The sequence below is a fragment of the Mytilus californianus genome, unplaced genomic scaffold (genome assembly GCF_021869535.1).
Source record: "Mytilus californianus isolate M0D057914Y unplaced genomic scaffold, xbMytCali1.0.p SCAF_4, whole genome shotgun sequence".
Taxonomy (NCBI): domain Eukaryota; kingdom Metazoa; phylum Mollusca; class Bivalvia; order Mytilida; family Mytilidae; genus Mytilus; species Mytilus californianus.
In genome coordinates, this window is record NW_026262690.1 from 55,658,086 (window position 1) to 55,668,444 (window position 10,359).

Consider the following 10,359-nt stretch of genomic DNA (forward strand, 5'->3'; position numbering starts at 1 on the left):
AGTCTTTGCTGGTTGGTAGCTGTTCGTTAAACGAAACGAAGACACAACAAATGAATGTGCGGTCTTAGATAAGACATCATCAACAAGGCATTGAAATTGTTTATCAACATTTAAATTAGTCTGATCATTTGATCCTTTCTATAAGCAGTTCAAATCACCAAAAACATATTCCACAGGACTTCTAATCACTTTGCAGTACCTCTCCGCAGACAAAAAGAAGACTACTGGATTCGGGAACTGGGAAATACAACACCGTATAGTTGAGAAGACAAAACTTATGATACAAGTATTGTATCTAGTCCCTTCTGCAGCTCAGTGACTATGAAGGATATTTTAAATAAGCCCCTCGGCCTAGATGCGCAGATGCAGCATTGTCATCGCCATTATAAATCACCTACTCTTCCTTGGATGACGTCCCCTTGCATACAAACGCCTTTGGGAATGCATCACATCTGCCGAAACTATATTTACTACCAATTTCAAAACTTATTTTTTTTACATAAAATTTCTTTGGAAACCCCTGTCACAAATGTCCTTCGTAAAAGAGTCCAATCTTATAAATTATATCAAATATCTTATAAACTATATCAGATATCTTATAAACTAAATAAGAGATATCTTATATAATCTAGTTTTTATAAGGTTTCTAATCACTATACTATATATAAAAATATTAATTTTCGCGAACCATTTAGGTCACGGAAATTCCAAAAATTCCCAAGAGTAAGGAGAGTTGTACAATTAGTGTGAGTACACAGAACCCCGATCCAATCCATCTTTTATAAAAAGAGTTTATTATTCCCTGTTTTATATCTATTTACAGCATTCCGTTTTTTTACAATTCCTATTTAAATGTGCAAAAAACTGCATTAAAAATAGATATTCCCAAAGTTAAAATTCCGCTGATTGGTTGGACTACTGAGGTGATCTCTAAGATTCACAAACATAATTATAAATACATTTCCTCCGCTGAAATGTAATTCTTACGTGAAGCTACTGTAAAGGTAATATATTAATCCCGATGTAATCTTCGATATCAAATGAAGCGGAAACTGTATACCAGAAAAAAGAGAAGACACTGACAGATTGTTAAATGAACGTCTATATCATGTTGTTACATAAAATCCGATAGTGAGTAAGGATCTCTCCCGCCATAAATACAGAATACATGAAGGAGACTTCTTGAAAACGGAGAATATTATCTTTTTGTTTTCAGAAATTCCGTTGAGCATTATTTACAATTCATTAGTTTTGAATTTGGGTACTGTTGACTTTTGTCGTTGAGAGCGGTAAGTAACAATCCCATTTCTTAGAAATGTAAACAATGAACAACATTCGACAATGTGAACCTTGACGATATGCATGATAATGGGTCACTGACATTTTTCTCTGATTTTAATATCTAACCATTTAATAATTTCAAAATTATCTGTATTTGCACCTATTTAACGTGTAACCATGAACATATCTTTATATTCAAGTTTATACACGATAAATGGCTATGATGAGGAATTTGTATGCACACTTAAAGATGGTGGATCCTTGAATAATCACGTGACATTATTATTTGTAAACAAACGTCGCAACGAACACGTGTCGGAACTTTCCATATCATTCCAAATTTTGGATTATTTTTACAGACTTTGCAAATATCACTGGATTTCCACCTATTTGTCTAACCAAATTTTTGTCTTGAACTAATCTGCTAATATGTCCATGAAACTTGACCAACACAACACAACAACAGCACAATATACCCCTGCGGCACATGTGACCAACCTGTCACCTGGGACCACAGAGCTGTCAGATGTGACACATGCGACCAGTGGTTTCACATCAATTGTCAGGACATTCATAGTGGCACATATAGTTACCTCACAGCAGACGAAAACACTGCTTTAAGATGGGACTGCATTGTTTGCGACAGCCCAAACTACAACTCATTGTGTTACGGCTCAACATCCATCCAAACAGAAAACAGCTTCAGCCCACTGGAAAATACTCTTAACAACAGTACTGAAACACAGAACAGAAAGCCACTACATTCGTCAACACCAAAACGAAATAATGTAAAGGAAAAACATAAGCCCTTTACACCATTGCGAATTTTGAATGTCAACTGTCAGTCTATTAGAAACAAACAACACCAAGTTGAAAACATCATAGATAGTACCAAACCTGATGTTATAATAGCAACAGAAACATGGCTAGATCAATCAATTACGAACAGCCAAATATTTCCACAAGAATATAATATATATCGCAAAGACAGGAAAGGAAATAAAACCGGAGGAGGCGTCCTAATAGCCATAAACAACAAATATTTAAGCTCTGAGGTACCAGAACTGGACACAGATTGTGAGATAATTTGGGCACGGATACAGCAGAAAGGCACAAAAGATCTATACATATGCGCCTACTATAACCCAAAAACATTGGATGTTGAAAGTCTTCAAGCATTTGAAACATCAGTCAGAAGAACCAACGCAATAAATGCATGCCAATTGATCGGAGGGGACTTCAATTTGCCAGGATGGAACTGGGCAAACAAATGTCTATACCAGGGAACACAGCACACAGAACAACATTACCATTTTGCAGAAATCCTTGACGACAACGGACTAACACAGCTAGTGCAAGAGCCTACAAGAAACAAGAACACTCTGGACATCTTGATCACTAACCGTCCTAGCAAAATAATGAGAATAGATATCATACCAGGAATATCAGACCATGACATTGTATATGCTGAAATGAACATCAACCCAGTAACAAACAAACAGAAACAACGAAAAATCCCTCTCTACAAGAGGGCAAAATGGGACAGCATGAAGGAAGATATGAAACATCTACACAACGCTATTCAACAAGAAAGCAATACGGATAGACCAGACATAAATATGCTATGGAAAATGTTTAAAAACGGTCTTGAAACAAGTACAAACAAACATATACCAGCAAAAACCTGTAAGACCAAAGATAAGAACCCATGGATTACACGGGAAATAAAATCACTCATAAGGCGAAAAGACCGAGCATATAAAAAGAAAAAGAAATCAAACCATCCTGACGATTGTGCAAGATTTAAAGAACTGAAAAAGACAGCACAGAAAAGCCTAAGACAAGCATATTGGAAGTATATTGAAAGTATCATCACCCCGGAAAATCCTGAAGAAACACATGCCCCTTCTAAAAGATTTTGGACATACATCAAGCACAGAAAAAGTGATAAAAGTGGAGTGGCACCTCTAAGAAAAAATGGTAGCTTAGAAACAGATCCAATCAACAAAGCAAACATATTAAATGAACAATTTCAATCTGTATTTTCCAGAGCAAACAACATCAGCAACAGTGAATTCTACAATCAAAATCATATGTCCGACTCACCAGAAAATTACCCTGACTGTAGAGACATCCTTATCACAATCAACGGAGTAGAAAAACAATTGAGAAACCTTAACCCACACAAAGCCGCTGGACCGGATAACATCAGACCAATGATACTCAAAGAACTTGCCAGCAAAATCGCTCCCATACTTACCATCATATTTAATGTTTCAATGGAGACAGGCAAAGTCCCAGATGACAGGCGGACAGCTACACAGTCACACCAGCATACAAAAAGGGTCAAAAGTACATCCCAGCAAATTACAGACCAATATCTCTTACATGTATTTGCTGCAAGATCATCGAACATATTGTTACCAGCCACATTATGAAACACGCAGAGGCAAACAGCATCCTTTATCCACTACAACATGGATTTCGAAGTAAACGATCCTGCGAGACGCAACTCTTAGAATGCATTGATGACTTAACGAAGTACCTTGAATTGGGAAAACAGTCTGACCTACTGATACTAGACTTCTCAAAAGCATTCGATAAGGTATCCCATAGCCTGCTCCTACATAAACTCAATCACTATGGAATCAGGGGAAAGACCAACAGCTGGATAGAAGCGTTCCTGACAAATAGAACCCAAGTAGTAGTAGTTGAGGGTGAACAGTCAGACAGAGCAAAGGTAGAATCTGGAGTTCCACAAGGTTCAGTCCTAGGCCCTAGTCTATTTTTGTTTTACATAAATGACCTAGCAATTGACCTAAAATCAACAGTTCGTTTCTTTGCTGATGACACAGTAGTCTACTTAACCATCGCCTCAGATACTGATTGCCGACACCTACAGTCAGACCTTGATAAACTGGCACTATGGGAGGAAAAGTGGAAGATGGAGTTTCACCCAGAAAAGTGTAGCGTACTGACTGTCTCCAGAAAGAAAAAGCCAATCAAATGGGACTATGTATTACATGATCATGTACTAAAACATGAAACATCAATTAAGTACCTGGGCTGCACCATCACAAGCGAACTAGACTGGGGAGAACACATCAACAACATTACCAGCAAAGCCAGCAGAAGCCTTGGTTTCCTCCACAGAAATCTACACATCGGCTCTAAAAGCATCAAAGAGCAAGCTTACAAAACCCTAGTAAGGCCCCAACTAGAATATGCCACAACAGTATGGGACCCATATCATCAGAAACATATTGACCAAATTGAAAAAGTTCAAAGGAGGGCTGCGCGATACGTCACCAAGCGCCACAGAAACAGATCAAGTGTCACGGACATGATTAATGAATTGGGTTGGAAAAGTCTCCAAAAACGACGCAGAGAGGCCAGGCTCGCAATGATGTACAAGATCGTCAACGACAAAGTAGCCATCAACAAAGACATGTACCTCCAGAGACCAACCAGAGTATCCAGACATACACAACAGCATGGATACATGGTACAAACAGCAACCAAAGACTGCAGGAAATGGTCCTTCTTTGTGAACACCACCAAAGACTGGAACAAGCTTCCCCCGGAGATCGCCACAGCACAGTCATTTGAGACATTCAAATCTCAAATGACCAACCTTACAAAATAAGATGAACATTTTTTTCATCCTGTTTTTAACCATGCAGAACCAATTTGCCAGTATATTCAGAAAGTTGAATGTGGGCAGTATATGGAAGAAGAAGAAGAAGAACTTTTTCAATGCAACATCATCATCCACATATATCATGTATATATATATATAGTCTGCATGAACCAACGCATTGAAAATATTATTTCAACAAACATGTTCAATACTTGAATAAAAAAACAAGCAGTGAAATTTTTTGGCTAAAATACTCAAAAGCGTGACGTATACATGTATCCCCCATACCTGTCCTTTTTATAATTATGAACACTAAAACGCTCCATTTGAAGCTAAAACATCTCACTTTTTAGTTTTATGGAACGCTTAGTCATGTCCACCATTATTAAATAGTGATTTGTAAATTGAATCACTAATAAATGGACTTATTTTTTGGCAGTCACCATTACACATTAACACTGACATCTGCAATTGTAGGTGCGGAACCCTTTCCCAATAGACCACTTTAGAGTTATGTCCTTTGCTGGAAAATTTTGTCAATTATACACGCTTTATGACGTTATTTACTAGATAGAGGGAACCGCCTGTTAAAGTTCATCAAGTGTCTTCATGATCATGATCGTCAAGATGAACTAGAAATAATGTTTGTTCCAAAAGGTACTCAATAACATTTCTCTAATGACAGAAGTGCTGATTTTCAATTATAAGAATTTAATTGGCGAAAATGATTTGTGCAATATAGCATTATTTTTTTTTTCAAACAATCGCTCAACTAGGAACGGAAGTGACATCACCCCTAAACGCACGAATGATGTTCACTTAAACCAAAGTTTTTGAGGGAAATGCAATTAACTCGAAAGTTGTTTATTTGTTTTGTCTTACTGCAACAAAGTCTCCGAAGCTTAACTAAGGTACAAAAAAATGTCTGCTGTTTTTGGCATAGCCAATGACATTAACAATTTGTTAAAGATTATAAGTACAATTTTTGACTCAAATATAATCTTTATTGATTATGATAGTTATGATAACTAGACTCAGCTATTGTTATCAGGAAGCGTTCCTCTGACGCACAGGTTCATGCATAGCTCGTCCAGACAGAAAACCATGCGTCCAGGGCGACTATACGCGCCTTAACAAGAATATTGTTAGTATAGTATGACAAACACATGTTTCGTCTCCATATGACAAATCAACGGTGCAACAATAAAATCAGTTGGGAACAATGAAACGCCGAATTAAATATATAGTTGAATAGCATTGGGAACCAAAAGTTATAATAAGGGACAACCAATGACCAGATATTTTAATGTAAATTATTATTATACAATTAAACAAAAACATTCAAGTATCAAGTGTAGTACAACATTGTCATTTATTTATCTGATGTTGCAGGATCATTTAAATTGTGTATGATCTCAGTCATTAGACCACCCCTGGGCATATCCTTAACCTCAGTTACCTAGTCGTTACAGTCAAGGTTTTAAGGTGTTTCTTAATCCAACTATTTTCATGCCCCCGCCGTAACGGAGGAGGCATTAAGTTTTACCCTTGTCTGTCCGTCCGTACGTACGTCCCAAAATTGGTTTCCGTTCTCTAACTTTTGTTTGCCTCAACCAAATGTTATGAAACTTATACACAATGTTTATTAACACAAAACACAGGTCAAGTTTGAATTTGGGTGGCATCACTTTTACTGTTCTAGAGTTATGCCCTTTTACAAATGGAAAAATTGCTTAATTTTTTGTTTCCGTTCTCTAACTTTAGTTTGCCTCAACCAAATGTTATGAAACTTATACACAATGTTTATTAACACAAAACACAGGTCAAGTTTGAATTTGGGTGGCATCACTTTTACTGTTCTAGAGTTATGCCCTTTTACAAATGGAAAAATTGCTTAATTTTTTGTTTCCGTTCTCTAACTTTAGTTTGCCTCAACCAAATGTTATGAAACTTATACACAATGCTTATTACCACAAAACACAGATAAGTTTGAATTTTGGTGGCGTCAATTTGAGAGAAAATACAAAACTGGCTGAACAGTTAAAACAAACCAGACTCAATTAAACGAACAATTGCTCATCAAGGTATAAACCAAATAAAACAGCCATCACATATATAATGAAAGAAACATATTTAAATCATAGATGCATGAACATCTCAGTTTGATACAACTTCATTATAACATGTCTAAATTCAATATCTTGATGAAAAAAAAAACCCAATACATTAAAGAGCTTGGTGGTGAAAAACCCATTTTGATATTTGCTTAAGTGGTGAATTGTAGTTAATAATGCAATTGAAAAAACTATTTCACTCAATTACATAAAAAAGTTGTAAGGGTTCCGCGGAACCCAGTGTCTCCCCTACTTTTGCTGTTGTCTATGTTTTCAGTGTGATAGGGGAATGCACATAATAGATACAGTTAATGAAATGGTTTATGAATCTACTTTTTTTTATAATAAATGTTTTATAAACTTTAACTGCAGACTGTATGTAATGTTATCTGGAAGAAAAACTAAGTCCGTTTATAAGTAATATACGGAAAAACAGGAAATAAATTTTTACAAAATTTCCTTCTAGATACTAGCTTTTGATCATTAACAAGCTTCTGTCCAAGTTTCAATGGTACAAATCCAGGATAGTTTAAGAAAGTTATTAAAAATTTTAAAACTTTAACCACAGAGTGAATTTTGTTAACTGGCAGAAAAACTAAGTACATAGGGTAAAATGCAGTTTTTGGCTCATATCTCTGAAACCAAAGCATTTAGAGCAAATCTGACATGGGGTAAAATTGTTTATCAGGTCAAGATCTATCTGCCCCTGAAATTTTCAGACCAATCAGGCAAATCGTTGTTTGGTTGCTGCCCCTGAATTGGTAATTTTAATGAAATTTTGTTGTTTTTGGTTATTATCTTGAATATTATTATAGATAGAGATAAACTGTAAACAGCAATAATGTTCAGCAAAGTAAGATCTACAATTTACCGTTCTAGAGTTACATGTATGCCCCTTTACAAATGGAAAAATTGCTGAATTTTTTTGTTTCCGTCCTCTAACTTTAGTTTGCCTCAACCAAATGTTATGAAAATTATGCAGACTGCTTATTACCACAAAACTCAAGTACAAATTTGGGTAGCGTCACTTTTACAGATCTTGATTTATATCCCTTTATAACGTTTTATGCAAGCGGGGGCATCATCTGTGTCCCATGGACACATTCCCCATTTATTAGCTCACCTGGCCCGAAGGGCCAAGTGAGCTTTTCTCATCACTTTGCGTCCGTCGTCGTCGTCGTCCGGCGTCGTCTGTTAACTTTTACAAAAATCTTCTCCTCTGAAACTACTGGGTCAAATTTAACCAAACTTGGTCACAATCATCATTGGGGTATCTAGTTTAAAAAATGTGTCTGGTGATCCGGTCAACCAACCAAGATGGCCGCCATGGCTAAAAATAGAACATAGGGGGAAAATGTAGATTTTGGCTTATATCTCTGAAACCAAAGCATTAAGAGCAAATCTGACATGGGGTAAAATTGTTTATCAGGTCAAGATCTATCTGCCCTGAAATTTTCAGATGAATCTGACAACCCGTTGTTGGGTTGCTGCCCCTGAATTGGTAATTTTAAGGAAATTTTGCCGTTTTTGGTTATTATCTTGAATATTATTATAGATAGAGATAAACTGTAAACAGCAATAATGTTCAGCAGAGTAAGATCTACAATTAAGTCAACTTGACCAAAATGGTCAGTTGACCCCTTAAGGAGTTATTGCCCTTTATAATCAATTTTTAACCATTTTTCGTAAATTTTTGTAATCTTTTACTAAAATCTTCTCCTCTGAAACTACTTAGACAAATTTAACCAAACTTGTCCACAATCATCATTAGGGTATATAGTTTAAAAAATGTGTCCGATGACCCCGCCCACGAACCAAGATGGCCGACATGGCTAAAAAATAGTACATAGGGTAAAATGCAGTTTTTGGCTCATATCTCTGAAACCAAAGCATTTAGAGCAAATCTGACATGGGGTAAAATTGTTTATCAGGTCAAGATCTATCTGCCCTGAAATTTTCAGACCAATCAGGCAAATCGTTGTTTGGTTGCTGCCCCTAAATTGGTAATTTTAATGAAATTTTGTCGTTTTTGGTTATTATCTTGAATATAATTATAGATAGAGATAAACTGTAAACAGCAATAATGTTCAGCAAAGTAAGATCTACAATTAAGTCAACTTGACCAAAATGGTCAGTTGACCCCTTAAGGAGTTATTGCCCTTTATAGTCAATTTTTAACCATTTTTCGTAAATTTTTGTAATCTTTTACAAAAATCTTCTCCTCTGAAACTACTAAGACAAATTTAACCAAACTTTTACACAATCATCATTAGGGTATATAGTTTAAAAAATGTGTCCGATGACCCCGCCCGCAAACCAAGATGGCCGACATGGCTAAAAATAGAACATAGGAGTAAAATGTAGATTTTGGCTTATATCTCTGAAACCAAAGCATTTAGAGTAAATCTGACAGGGTGAAACTGATTATCAGGTCAAGATCTATCTGCCCTGAAATTTTCAGACCAATCAGGCAACACGTTGTTGGGTTGCTGCCCCTGAATTGGTAATTTTAAGAAAATTTTGCAGCTTTTGGTTATTATCTTGAATATTATTATAGATAGAGATAAACTGTAAACAGCAATAATGTACAGCAAAGTAAGATCTACAAATAAGTCAACATGACCAAAATTGTCAATTGACCCCTTAAGGAGTTATTGCCCTTTATAGTCAATTTTTTACAATTTTTTCATAAATTTTGTAAATTTTTGTAAATTTTTACAAAATATTTTCCACTGTAACTACTGGGCCAAGTTCATTATAGATAGAGATAATTGTAAGCAGCAAGAATGTTCAGTAAAGTAAGATCTACAAACACATCACCATCACCAAAACACAATTTTGTCATGAATCCATCTTTGTCCTTTGTTTAATATGCACATATACCAAGGTGAGCGACACAGGCTCTTTAGAGCCTCTAGTTTAGTATTAGGTTCAACCTAACATTTGATAAAACTTTGATTTCAGTGTGGCTATTCTGTAAAAAAAGACATCAATTAGAGAAGCCAATACTATTGGGACATTAATTTGAGAACAACAAAAAAGATGTCTATTTCAGGGATATATAATTGGTCATACATGTAGATTTGAAATCTTATTTTATTATGACGTCAGATTTGCATGTCGACTTCAGGAATGGGGGTTGGTTAGAGACAGCTGGACGTCAATCCGAGTCCTATAAATTTATATATATTGATTCAGTTGTGATTGTAAATAAACACTGATAGATAAGTCTCATAACATTTTATAGTTTTAATGTATGTTCATCTGTTTACAATCAATGACAATTATAAGGTGGAAGTATGTTTTTATTTCAAAAAGAGGGGC

The 10,359-nt window shown here is 35.7% G+C and overlaps 1 long non-coding RNA gene across 2 annotated transcripts; it reads left to right on the forward strand.

The window, feature by feature from the left end:
- The first annotated feature begins 7,643 nt into the window (after positions 1-7,643).
- LOC127698544 (uncharacterized) lies at positions 7,644-9,958 on the forward strand. Of its 2 annotated transcripts, none has more exons than XR_007980882.1 (2): positions 7,644-7,723; positions 9,467-9,958. It is a non-coding gene; the product is annotated as an uncharacterized LOC127698544 (long non-coding RNA). The 2 variants fall into 2 exon arrangements; XR_007980883.1 differs by lacking the exon at positions 7,644-7,723 and adding an exon at positions 8,149-8,966.
- Positions 9,959-10,359: the final 401 nt, after the last annotated feature.